Source organism: Dipodomys merriami, unplaced genomic scaffold (assembly GCF_024711535.1).
Source record: "Dipodomys merriami isolate MVZ:Mamm:240054 unplaced genomic scaffold, mDipMer1.0.p SCAF_4, whole genome shotgun sequence".
Classification (NCBI taxonomy): Eukaryota; Metazoa; Chordata; class Mammalia; order Rodentia; family Heteromyidae; genus Dipodomys; species Dipodomys merriami.
The window spans coordinates 63,746,902-63,760,231 of NW_027205603.1; the positions used below are offsets into that span (position 1 = coordinate 63,746,902).

The 13,330-nt window shown below is 38.7% G+C and overlaps 1 protein-coding gene across 2 annotated transcripts in view; it reads right to left on the minus strand.

Annotated features, from left to right (window-relative positions):
* The window catches only part of Stk3 (serine/threonine kinase 3), a 223,748-nt gene that overhangs the window by 209,421 nt on the left and 997 nt on the right, over positions 1 to 13,330 (minus strand). The gene's annotated exons all lie outside the window — the stretch shown is intronic.

Sequence of the window (13,330 nt, forward strand, 5' to 3'; positions counted from 1 at the left end):
AGCACCTGCCTTGCATGCATGAGGCCCTGGGTTCAATTCCTTGGTACCATATAAGCAGAAAAAAAAGCCAGAAGTGGCATTATGGCTCAAGTGGCAGAGCACTAGCCTTGAGCTGAAGAGCTGAGGGACAGCACCTAGGCCCAGAGTTCAGGCCCATAACCGGACCCAAAAAAAAAAAAAAAACTAACTCTGAGTGAAGGTATAGAAAAAGATCTTTCATGCAAATGCACTGTACATAAAGGCAGGAGTAGACATATTGATGTCTCACAAATTTGACTTTTCATTAGAATAAGTATGACGAAACATGGAAGGTCATTACATAGTAATACATCATACAAAGGCCTAATATCCAATATAAAAAAGGAGCTCAAAAAACTAACCCCTCCCAAACTTAATATACCAATTGCTAAATGGGCAAGGGAAATAAGAAGAGACTTCTCAGAAGAGGTCTAAGATTAGCAAAGAAACACATGAGAAAATGTTCATCATCCCTGGCTATAAAGGAAATGCAAATCAAAACAACTCTGAGATATCATTTTACCCCAGTTAGATTGCCCAACATTTTGAATTCTAACAATAACAAATGCTGGTGGTAGTGTGGGGGAAAAGGAACCCTACTGCACTGCTGGTGAGAATGTAAACTAGTATAACCACTCTGGAAAGCAGTCTGAAGGTTCCTACGAAAACTAAACATAGATTTTCCCTTAGATGTAGCCATACCACTCCTTGGCACATCCATATTCATTGCCACACTATTCACAAGAGCCAAGAAATGGAAACAGCCAAGATGCCCCACAATAGATGAGTGGATCCAAAATATGTGGTACAATGGAATTTTACATAGCCATTAGAAAAAAATAAAATAATGTCATTTGCAGGTAAATGGATGGAACTAGAACAAATCGTGTTAACTGACATAAGCCAAGATCAGAGAGACAAACTGATATGTGAACATTAGATCTAAAACACACCGGTATATGAAATTTAGACAGGAATTTAGATACTCACACAGAGTGAGACCCAAAGAAAATTGTCTTAGGAGAGAATCACAAAGGTGTAATACTCAAGCACCTCTTCTCTGAATATAAAATAATATACATACTGAAACAAACTCCAAAGATATGGAAACAAAGGACTTTTTTCTTAATTTGTTTTTTTCTGATGACTCTGTATTTTTTATCTTACATATGGTGTATTCACATGCGAAAAGGTCACAGAATCCAAGGAAAAAGGGTGAAAAAATGCAACAGTGGAATATACTGGACATTGATGAAAGTGAACTATCCAACTCATGGGTGGAGATGGGAGACAGGGAATGGGAGAGAATGTAGGAACAGATGAAAAGAAATGTACTAATTACCTGACATATGTAAATGTAACGCCATTGTATATCACCTCTAAAACAACAATGAATTTTAAAAAGAAAGCATTAAAAAACTGGCAATTGTGGGCTGGGAAGGTAGCTCAGTGGTAGAGTGCTTGCCTCGCATGCATGAGGCCCTGGATTCGATTCCTCAGCACCACATAAGCAGAAAAAAAAAAAGCCAGAAGTGGCGCTGTGGCACTAGTTGTAGAGCGCTAGCCTTGAGCTGAAGAGCTGAGCTGAGAGACAGTGTCCAGGCCCAGAGTTGAAGCCCCATGACCAGCAAAAAAAAAAAACTGGCAATTGTGTCTCAGAAATCAAAAGTGCTTCTCCCTCATGGCTAAGCAAGTGAATGCAACTCAAAATGAACATGCACATGTCACAGTGATGGAGGCAGCATTATTATATTAACGAATCTCTTTAAAAGCAAGCCAAAAAGTAGTCTACCACTATATAATTCATTGGAAATTGAAAAAGTTTGCTTCAAACCAGGCTTATAATCTGACTCACTTTAAATGAACAAGTCATAGGTTACTCAATTGAATCCAGTAATTACTCTACACATGTTTTTCTCAACATTTAGAATAACTGAAATGTTACTTTTTAACAGGCAAAAAGTGTGTCTCCTGGGTATTTGTCAAGTGAAAACACATAGTTTATTTTGGTAAACAATTTATGTTTTAGTCATTTTGTCTTAACTTCCTTTCTCTTTCTGGTATTTTAAATGAAAACTAATCTTTTCAATTGTGGCTTTATTTTAAATAATTTTATATTGTTTCCTTTAAAACCATATTTATAGCTTAAAAGAAAATCTCATATGCCAGGTGCCAGTGGCTCACACCTATAATGCTACCTACTCAAGAGGCTGAGATCTGAGAATCATGGCTTGAAGCCAGTCCAGACAGGAAAGTCTGTGAGACCCTTAACTACCAAAAATGTAGTTTGTTATGTGTTCCCTGGAAAAATAGCCCCTTTCCCACTGTTCCTCCTGAGTACACATGGGGCTCCTTCCCTAAAAGCCCTGGCCCAGCATTTATAACCCAGGTAACTGGCACACCTGCGGGGACTTACCTCTCCTGTCTCTGAGGTCATATCCTGGACCACCCCAGCCAAGTCTGCTTTGTACCGTGAGAGGTTCCCAGACTCTGAGGTCACATCCTCTATCTTCCGTGGCCCCTTCTCCTCCTCCTCACCTTCTCCCTATCTACATTAACCCCAATCCCACCAGAAGTTGCCCCTTCCCTTCTCTGTACATCTTCCCAAGTAGGCTGGCAGTATGTTGTCTCCCCAATAAGCTCTTGTCTGCCTGAACCATATAGCAGTTTCCTTTTGGCTAAACCTTACACAGTGATAGCTAAAGTGGTAGAGTACTAGCCTTGAGCAAAAGAAGTTCAGAGAGTTCAAGCCCTAAGACCAGCATACACACGCACAAAAATCTCATGATTAAAAGTCAGAGGGTACTGGTGGCTCATGCCTGTAATACTAGCTACTCAGGAGGCCGAGATGTGGTTCAAAGCCAGCTCGGACAGGAAAGTCCATGAGACTCTTCTTTCAAATAAACTACCAGAAAACCGGAAGTGGTGCTGTGACTCAAGGGCTAGCCTTGAGCTGAAGAGCTCAGCAACAGCACCCAGGCCCAGCCCCACGACCCACCAAAAAAAAAAAAAAAAAATCAGACACACACACACACACCCCCCACATTGTTGTATTTTCCGGCCCTTGGCACACACACACACACACACACACACACACACACACACACACACACACACACACACACACACACACACACACACACACACACACACACACACACACACACACACACACACACACACACACACACACACACACACACACACACACACACACACACACCACATTGTTGTATTTTCCGGCCCTTGGCAAATGCAATATATTGAGCATAGTTTTATGGATTTTAATGCCCAGCCCCACGACCCACCAAAAAAAAAAAAAATCAGACTAACACACACACACACACACACACACACACACACACACACACACACACACACATCACATTGTTGTATTTTCCGGCCCTTGGCAAATGAAATATACTGAGCATAGTTTTATGGATTTTAATGCCCCAAAGTTACATCACAAATACAGTATTTTTTTTTAGTCGCAAGTCCAAAACACTAGTTATCTTTAACTGCATGCCCTTAGAGAATGAATTTAAAATTTTGTAGAGAACAAGTCAACCACAAGAAATCTCTTTCAGGGAAATTGAGTGATAGGATTTATTATATGATCAGGCAGATATACCCTAGATTTGTCTTTTTACAATAAAGGAGCTGGTAGGAGCTGGTACAATTTAGTTGTCCTATTTGCCATGGTTTGACTTTCCTCACACCTAAAATTTAAGTGTTAAAATTATTATTAAGATGTGAAGTCTTCAACAGGTATAGGTCATGAACAGTATTAAGGCTCCTATTGGGGGGGATGGGGGGAACATCACATAGCAGTTAGCTCACTTGCCCTTCCAAACCAATCATTAGGACACAGCATTCTTCCTCTCCAAATAATACAGAAACAAGGTACCATCTTGCAGAGAAGACACCTGACATTTAAACTAGAGAGAAAAAAAAAACCCACAGGAAGAAAGAAAACTATAGGCCTATATCCTTTATGGATACAGATACAAAAATCTTCAACAAAATGCCAGCAAATTAAATCTAAGAGTGTCACAGCCCCTGTTTATGAATTAATTTAAAATTTGTTAGTAGTGCCTTATGCCAATAATCCTAGCTACTCAGGGGACTAAGCCCTAGGAGATGGCAGTTCAAAACCAACCCAGACAGAAAATTCCATGAGACTGTCTCCATTTAACCAGGAAAAGAAAAAGAAAAACAGAATTGGAGATGTAACTCAAGTGGTAAAGACCTAGCTATCACCAAGGAAGTCAAGTGAGAGAGCAAGGTTCTGAACTCAAGCTCCCGTATGGGGAGGAAAAAAAAGATTATTCATGATCAAGTGAGATTCATTTCAAGGATACTTCAAACTATGCTAACCAATAAACATCAACAGAATAAAGAGCAGAAACCATATAAAGTATAAAATATACTAAAACATCTCAAAATGAATTTAAACCAAGAGGCAAAGTTCTTAATTATAAAAACTATAAAACATGCCAGTGCTAGGGGCTCAGGCCTGTAATCCTAGCTATTCAGGAAGCTGAAATTTGAACATCATGGTTTGAAGCCAGCCTGGTCAGGAAATTCCATGAGACTCCAATAAACTACCAAAAAACGTTGAAAGTGGAGCTTTGGCTCAAGCAGTAGAGCACTAGCCTTGAGCAAAAAAAAAAAAGCTCAGAGTCAGCACCTAAGCCCTGAGTTCAAGCCCTAGGACCAGGCCAAATTAAAAAAAAAAAAAAAAAAAAAAAAAAAAAACCTATAAAAATTAATGAAAGAAATTTTAAAAAGTCAGGCACTATGGGCTCATGCCTATAATCCTAGGTACTCAGGGAGCTGTCCTGGTTTGAAGCCACCCAGAGACTCTTATCTCCATTAAACTACCAAAAAAGCTGAAAGTGGAGTTGTGACTCAAGTGGTAGAGCCTCAAGCTAAAAAAGCTAAGGGACAGAACCTAGGCCCTGAGTTCAAGTGCCAGGACAAGCACAAAAAGAAAGAGTAGAACGCTAGAGCTGAAGAGCTGAGGGACAGCGCCCAGGCCCAGAGTTCAGGCCCCACGACCAGACCTTTAAAAAACACACACACACACACACACACACAAGAAAGAAAGAAAAGGGGGGGAGGGGGGGAGAGGAAGAAGGAAGGAAGAAAGGACAGAGACAAGAAGGAAGGAAGGAAGGAAGGAAGGAAGGAAGGAAGGAAGGAAGGAAGGAAGGAAGGAAAAGAAGAAGGGAAGAAAGGAAGAAGGGAAGAAAGGAAGGGAAGGGAAGCACAAAAAGAAAGAAAGAGGGAGGAGGAAGGAAGGAAGGACAGAGACAGGAAGGAAATAGGGAAAGGAAGGAAACAGGGAAGGGAAGGGAAGGGAACAGGAAAGGGAAGGGAAGGGAATGGTAGGGAAGGGAGAGGACTGTTTAAACAGGACCCCAAAAGCACAGGACACAAAAGCAGAAATACGTAAATGGAATTATCTCAATTAAAAAGCTCCTGAAGAGCAAAAGAAACAAGAGTAAAGAAACAACTTACAAAATGTAACAAAGTATTTGTAAATTTTTTTGTGGTTAATAACCAGAATATATAAAGAACTCCAAAAACTTAATAGTTTAAAAAAATCAACTTAAAAATGGGCAGTAGACCCCAAGAGACATTTCTCAAATAAAAATATATGAAGTGCCAACATGTATAAAAACAAATGTGGAATACATAACTTATCATGAGGAAAATGCAAATCAAGTCCACAATGAGATAACCTTGCACTCAGTTAGACTGGTCATTATCAAAAAGATAATCAGTACAAAAAAAGTAAAGAAAAGGGAACCCTTCTATCCTATTGGTGGGAATGCAAATTAGTACAGTCGTTACAGAAAACACCAAAGGTCTCCAAAATGTTCCCCAGCTGATGCACCCAAATATTCAGCCTGAGCCCAGAGCTGGACTCTACTCTACCTATTTTTTAGACTTCCTGTGCTGCTGGGATGACAGGTACACACTGCCACATCCAGCTTCTCTCCACTGAAATGAAGTCTGGGAAACTTCGGGCCCAGATTGATCTGGAGTTTCAGTACTCCTGATTTCAGCCTCTCATGAACTGAGCTGACAGGCACAGACCACTGTATCCAACTGTATCCAGCTTCTTATAGAAATGGTTGATTCCAGAAATGTACAAGATGAGCCCTCAACAGCTTATCACAGCAGACAGGAAAAAAGCTATCAAATATCCCTAGGGTTATGTTCTCTCCTAAAAGACTCACAATGACCAAAAATGAAACAATTTGCACATAATGATAGTAAATGCTGTAGGTTAAAATCCATCCTGTTCAAGTCAGCTCATGAAGGCATTGAAAACAAGGTCCCCTGTGGAAAAAAAGGAATGCACTCATTACCTTGAAAACTGTAAATAATGGGAACGGAACAAGCATTTATCCTTTCTTCCCTTTATAAACTATACCACTGAATATCCAAACAGGAAGTAAGAGGAAGTGACTTTATAAATAAACATTCCATCTAATAAATGAAACAAAAAAATGATGTATTTAGAATTTCATCATTTTGCAAGACCCAATGAATTAGCAGAAATAAATACTATTAACAGCTGCTAACTTCATGAGAGAAAGAGAATATTGCACATTAAGAGTTCACTACTGTATTGCCAAGCCCAATCTATAATAATGCCTAAGAGATCCAACTTGGGTCTGATCCATCTTTGGACCCAGCTAGCTGCCCAGTTGCAGGAAATAGAGAAGACAAATATGTTGAACTGAGTCTCAAGTAAACAACCAACAAAATACACACAGTAAGAAACTACAGTTCAAACAACTTGAAGTTTTCAACAAGAAAAGGAAAAGGGTAGAGGACAAACATAAAGCTTAAAGGTAACCAACAAGCTAGGCTAAGATTTAAGGGTCTCAGTTCAAAGCCAGCTTATAAAAGCTAGTAAGACTTTTATCTCCAATTAACCTCCAAAATGCCAGAAGCAGAGCTGTGGTTCAAAGGGTAGAGTGCTAGCCTTGAGCAGAAAAATCTAAGGGACAGTGCTCAGTCCCTGAATTCAAGCCCCTATTCCCAGCAAAATTAATTGGCTAATTAATTTCCTACATCTAGTCTATCAATTAGTGCTTCATTTCTAATTCCAAAATGTAACCTCAATCTGTCCCATTCTCTCCATCTCCACTCACTCCACAATCTTTATCTGTTCCTTTTTATATTCTTAACTCTCTATAACCTACTAGAGCAACCAGAATAATCTTTTTAAAACAGAATTGCCTGAAACTCTGCTTAAATCCAAAATCCTTCCCATTACCTATATCTCTGAATCTCTGCCCATCTTTCAAACCTCATCTCTTTTTTTTTTTCAAGTACAATTTTTTAATAAAGATAATTACAAAAGATGGAAAAAATCAGCTCAGAAAGGCCAATTATTTCTTTAATAGATCAGTTTTTTTGACAGAATAACTCACATCAATTTTAAATACTATCACATAAAGCATGGTAGAGAAAAAAAAATTTGCCTCATAATTAGAAAAACTCACAAGAAAACTTGCCAAGAAAACAAAAACAAAAAAAGCCATTTTGAAAATAAATAGTCCACGCCAAAATAGTATAAAACGATTGGGACAAACCTCATCTCTTTTTGTCTTCTCCTATTCTAAAACCTAGCCACATGACCTTACTTTAATTCCTTCAAGACACTGAGGTGGTCTTTCCCTCACCAGGCTTTCTCATGGATTTTCTCTCTGCCTTGAGTACTACACACACATGCATAGGTCCACACCAAGATAATTTCTCAACATTATATTGCAGCTTAAATATTATCTACTCAAAGATGCTTCCTCCAAGTGTCAGTATCACCACTTCATCAATTCACACTACTTCTACCTCTCAAAGCTCAAGCCCCAGCCAGACTGTACATTCTATGAAAAAAATCTTGTCTATTTCATTTGGTAATGCACCTAATATCTGGCTTTTTTTTTTTTTTTTTTTTTTTTGGTCTGGTCGTGGGGCCTGAACTCTGGGCCTGAGCGCTGTCCCTCAGCTCTTCAGCTCAAGGCTAGCGCTCTACCACTTGAGCCACAGCGCCACTTCCGGCTTTTTTCTTTTTGCTTATGTGGTGCTGAGGAATCGAACCCAGGGCCTCAGGCATGCAAGGCAAGTGCTCTACCACTGAGCTACCTTCCCAGCCCCAATATCTGGCATTTTATTAGAAGGCAGTCACTTAATTACTGAATGTTTGAGCAGATAAGCAAATGAATGAACCAAGCTTACAGTCAATTTCTGCCTTGAGTAATTAGTATGAAAGCCCATTTTCAGAGGCAACAGGAAAATGACAGAGAAATAGAATCAAGAACATTTATCGCTTCCTATCTTCAGTTTATGCTTTCCTCAAATATATCAAAAGTTCATCTAAATTATAAAGTCAAGTTCAACTTGCATTCCTTTCTAACTATAGAACTCTACAGCCCATAATTTCAGAAAGCCAAAAATCTTAAAGCTGAAGGATGATCTGGAAAAAGAAAAATATTGTATGCTTTAAATACAGAAACAGAAATCTCATGAAATGTACTATGTTTTCCAGTATTTTTTCTACTTTCTGTTCTATTTTTTTCATTAAAATGACTATGATTCATCAAATTAATTTCAGGACCTTCTATTAGGTTGTGATTTGTAGTTTGAAAAAACATTCTTGACTTATGTCAAGAAAATTATTTCATTTCCATCTTTCTCATTTTAATTAATAGAAATGATACCATTGTCAAAGGAGCCCAGAGTGGTATTGTTAACAACCTAAACATGCAAAAAAATATATATTTTAATTATAATCTCTCACTTCTAGAAAGAGATGAAGGAAACAAACTAATTGGGGGATGGGTTTGCATGTGCATGCATGTACATACACACACACACACACACACACACAGACCTCAATCCTGAGGGCTGTCCCTGAGCTTTTTGGCTCAAGTTTAGCAATTCTACCATTTGGCCACAAATCACTTTTGGCTTTTCTTCCCTATGTTCCCTTTAAAGCATGTGCTTTGAAAAGCTATTCTTGTGTGCTGGGTTCTTTTCCCTTTGGTCTACCTTGAACATTTTATTCACTGGCTGCCTCTCAAATGATAAATTTCTGGACTTTGGGAGCATAGATCAGTGGTAAAGTGCATGTTTAGCATATCTGAAACCATAGTGCCACAAAAACCCCAACACCACAAAATACTGTGCATGTTTAGCATATCTGAGGCCATAGTATCACAAAAATCCCAGCACCACAAAAAAATTATAAAATAGGAAACATGCTATACAGCTTCCTCCCTACGGCAGCTACCTGTATTTTTTAAGAGTTCTTAGAGTTCATCTTCACAAAGACAACTCCAGCTCTCCACTTAGTGAATGTCTCCAACAATAAGCAAACAAGAATTAATTTTTATTTATTTTCCAACATTCCAAGAACATATGAAATAGGACTATGGATATAAAATCAAGTTCATCATTCCCTCTTCTCACTGCAGCATCTTCAAGACATTCCTGAAATTCTACTATCTACTTAGTTTGTTCTTTGCCCCACCCAACTCTCTACCACATATTTCCATTTCTAATTCCTAGCCTCAAGTCAGCTATACAGATGCTAAAGACTAGTTAAGAATGTTTATATTAGAGCTGGGAAGGTGGCTCAGTGACTTGCCTTACATGCATGAGGCCCTGGGTTCGGTTCCTCAGCACCACATAAGCAGGAAAAAAAAAAAGCCAGAAGTGGTGCTGTGGCTCAAGTGGTAGAGTGTTAGCCTTGAGCTGAAGAGCTGAGGGGCAGTGCCCAGGCCCAGAGTTCAGGCCCAACAACTGGGCCCAAAAGAAAAAAAGTGTTCATATTAAGGAACACATGAATAATTTCTACTCTATCCTCCTATATTCTTATCCCTTTACCTTTGCTTTTATGTTTCAAAACAATCATTCATAGCAGTATCTGTCCTTATGATTTTCTTAACTTCACTGATTATTTGTGGGAATATCTATCAATGCCCAAACATTTTAATTTCAAGCTTCAATTTCATTTACCCCAAACTTCCCCTTTCATAGTATTTTTTAACTGCCACAATTTGAGTCAAAGACCTCTCATTCCTGTCTTGAAAATATAATCAGTAGCTTACTCTTATATTTCAGTGCTTTCACTGTAAACACCAACTTTTGATTTTAAACCAATTTTAACTACTAGTCTTATAATCGAGGAATGTTAGATTGATCTCATAAAGTTTATCTCCATAGCACATCCAGAGCATATAGTATATCCTCTCTTTGACAATTATTGTATAAAACTACAAACCTACCCTGTAACAATTAGAGTTCTTAAACTTCCAGAGGCCTTTCTGTGACAAAAATCTAGGAATCTAAAACCCATTCTGGTACCTCAGGACAGCAGCAGAGAATCCATATTTATTGCCTATGTTTATTTTAAAAACAAAAAGAAAAACAAAACCAAAAAACAACCTTGTAAAGGATATCAAATCAACAAATATGGAAGTGGCATTGTGGCTCAAGTGGTAGAGCACTCGCCTTGAGCTTAAGAGCTGAGAGACAGTGCCCAGGCCCAGAATTCAAGCCCCATGACTGACCAAAAAAAAAAAAAGAATGTCAACAAATATGAAGATGAGAGGTGCCTTACATATTATTTAAAATTCTGAGTCAGGAGTCTTAAATCTGGCTGCATACTGGTATTTCCAACTTACAGAGGAAAAGAATAATAACTAAAAAAAGTCAAATTCAATGTCAGTGGCAAAGCTGGGCTGATGTTATATATGTGTGTGTCAACAATTTACAGCCTAATATAAAGACATGTATTGAAAGGGCAAATACCCCATTCAGGATAGTGATCGACCTTTGTAATATAAGAAGAGACTATAATTGAGAAATGATAGGCACAGGGGCGTCATTGTATTAGTGACATTTTATCTCTTAAGCTAGGCAGTGAATATCAGCAACATAGACACAATCATGATATCCTCACAGAGATTAAGAAAGGAATGAGCAAAGGGAAGTAGGCAATTGCAGAAAAAGTCAACCATTACATTATGAAATTCTAATAGGAATGATTGACTATAATAAGGGGGTACACAGCTTTTGCAGCCAATCAGACTAAGGCTTCTGGCACTTTCTCCACATGACAAAAACATTTTAACCTCACTGAGACTCATTTAATAAGGAAAACATGAGTTAACATCATTGAACACGTTTCATGAAGCACTGTACTAACTGATTTTGTTATGACCTCACTTAATCTCCCTGATATATTTTATAAATGACAACTTTAAATTCTGAGCTAACATAGTAAGTGGCAGAGTGAGGATAACCATTTTTTAAGATTATATACTCAAGGTAGAACTAGGGACATGACTCAAGAGGTTGCGCACTTGCCTAACAAGAGCAAAGCCCTGAGTTCAAACTCTAGTATCTCCAAAAAAATAGAAAAAGATATACACAGTCACATCCAACAAATTTCGGTTAATGACAGACCTTATACACATAGATTCATAAGACTATATTGCCTAGTTAACACTACAGCCCTCTACATAGCTTTGTATAAGTATACTCTACAATGTTTATACAACAGAATCACCTAAGGATGTTTCTCAGAATATAACCCACTTATTGCATGAATTTTCTGACAACTGATCTCAAAATTAATAGCTCTAATTTAAATTAAAAAATTGATAGCTCGCGCCGGGCGCTGGTGGCTCACGCCTGTAATCCTAGCTACTCAGGAGGCGGAGATCTGAGGATCGCGGTTCAAAGCCAGCCCGGGCAGGAGAGACCGTGAGACTCCTATCTCCAATAAACCACCAGAAAACCGGAAGTGGCGCTGTAGCTCAAGTGGTAGAGCGCTCGCCTTGAGCTGAAGAGCTGAGGGACAGCGCCCAGGCCCAGAGTTCAAGCCCCACTGCCGACAAAAAAAAAAAAAAAAATTGATAGCTCTACTTTATTATTAGACAGCAATCATCAAAGAGGCAACACAAAAACTGTCAACAATTTCTGACATAGCCTTCCATGTTATAAAGCAGGGTTACTGTCTATAATCCAACCTACTACCTTGCTGTGAGGATTAAAAATTATTTATATAGGACTGGGGCATAACTCAAATGGTAGAGTGCTTGCCTAAAAAGCACAGGCACCAAATTCAATCCCCAATACTGCCAAATACAGATTATAGATAGATGTATAGATATTTAGAGAGCTCAAAGATAGAGATGGAGATATATTTGTATATACTCACAATGATTAGAAAATGCTATAAAAATTTAACAACTATTCAAATATAAAGAAATAATATCACGTATCTTTTGCTCTTCAGAAATCCCTTCCTGGGCCAGATGGCGGTATGCACCTATTATCCAAGCTAATGAGTTGTGAAGAGCAGCCTGGGCAACATAGCAAGATACTGGATTAAAATTAAAATTGGTAAGGAAAAAAAAGACCTTCCTAGGTCATAACAAATCTCTCTGAACCAACACTTTGAAAAGTATAAATCACCACGGAATTACCACCTATACTTTCCACTCACTCCTCTGGGTTGTCTAATGTCTTCCCAAGAGTAAAGAAAGAGTCTCTTACACCTGTAATGAAACTCATAACTTACAGTAGAGCTAACAGAAAGCCTCTACTACAATTCAAAGTGGCTCAAGTTGGCCTACAGCATATGTCAGGGGTGTCCCCTTACAGTCCTTCCAAAGAAGAAAGAAAAAAGTGTTCCCAATATTATTCTGTAGTATTAAAACTGGTGTCCACTGAGTACCAGAAGATAGACAGCTTACAAAATGCTAGAAGAGCATGTTTCAACTGACTTGCTTTCAGGGCTCCAACTGACAGCAGGCCCCTTTTGAAAACCTGTCCAAGACCTTCCTTTTTTCACTTGAACAGATGGCTTCCAGGCCTCAAGGCTTATATATCTACTCACACAATTCTTAATAGCTCCCTACCTTTTAAATTATTTCACATTCTCGAATACAACACTTTTGGTCTAAAAATCTCCAGTTATCAAAGCAGACAAACTCTTGGATCAGCACTCACTATAGTTATACATTAATACACTTATTTCACAAATTACAAACGAAAGACTCGCCAGTTGCTGGTGGTTCACAACCATAATCCTAGCTACTCAGGAGTCTGAGATCCGGACTGCAGTTTGAAGCCAGCCAAGCTAGAAAAGCCCGTGACACTCTTCACTTAACCACCAAAAAGCCAGAAGTGGCACCGTGGCTCAAGTAGTATAGCACCAACTTTGAGCGAAAAAGCTAAAGGACAGTACCCAAGCCCTAAGTTCAAGCCCAATACTGGC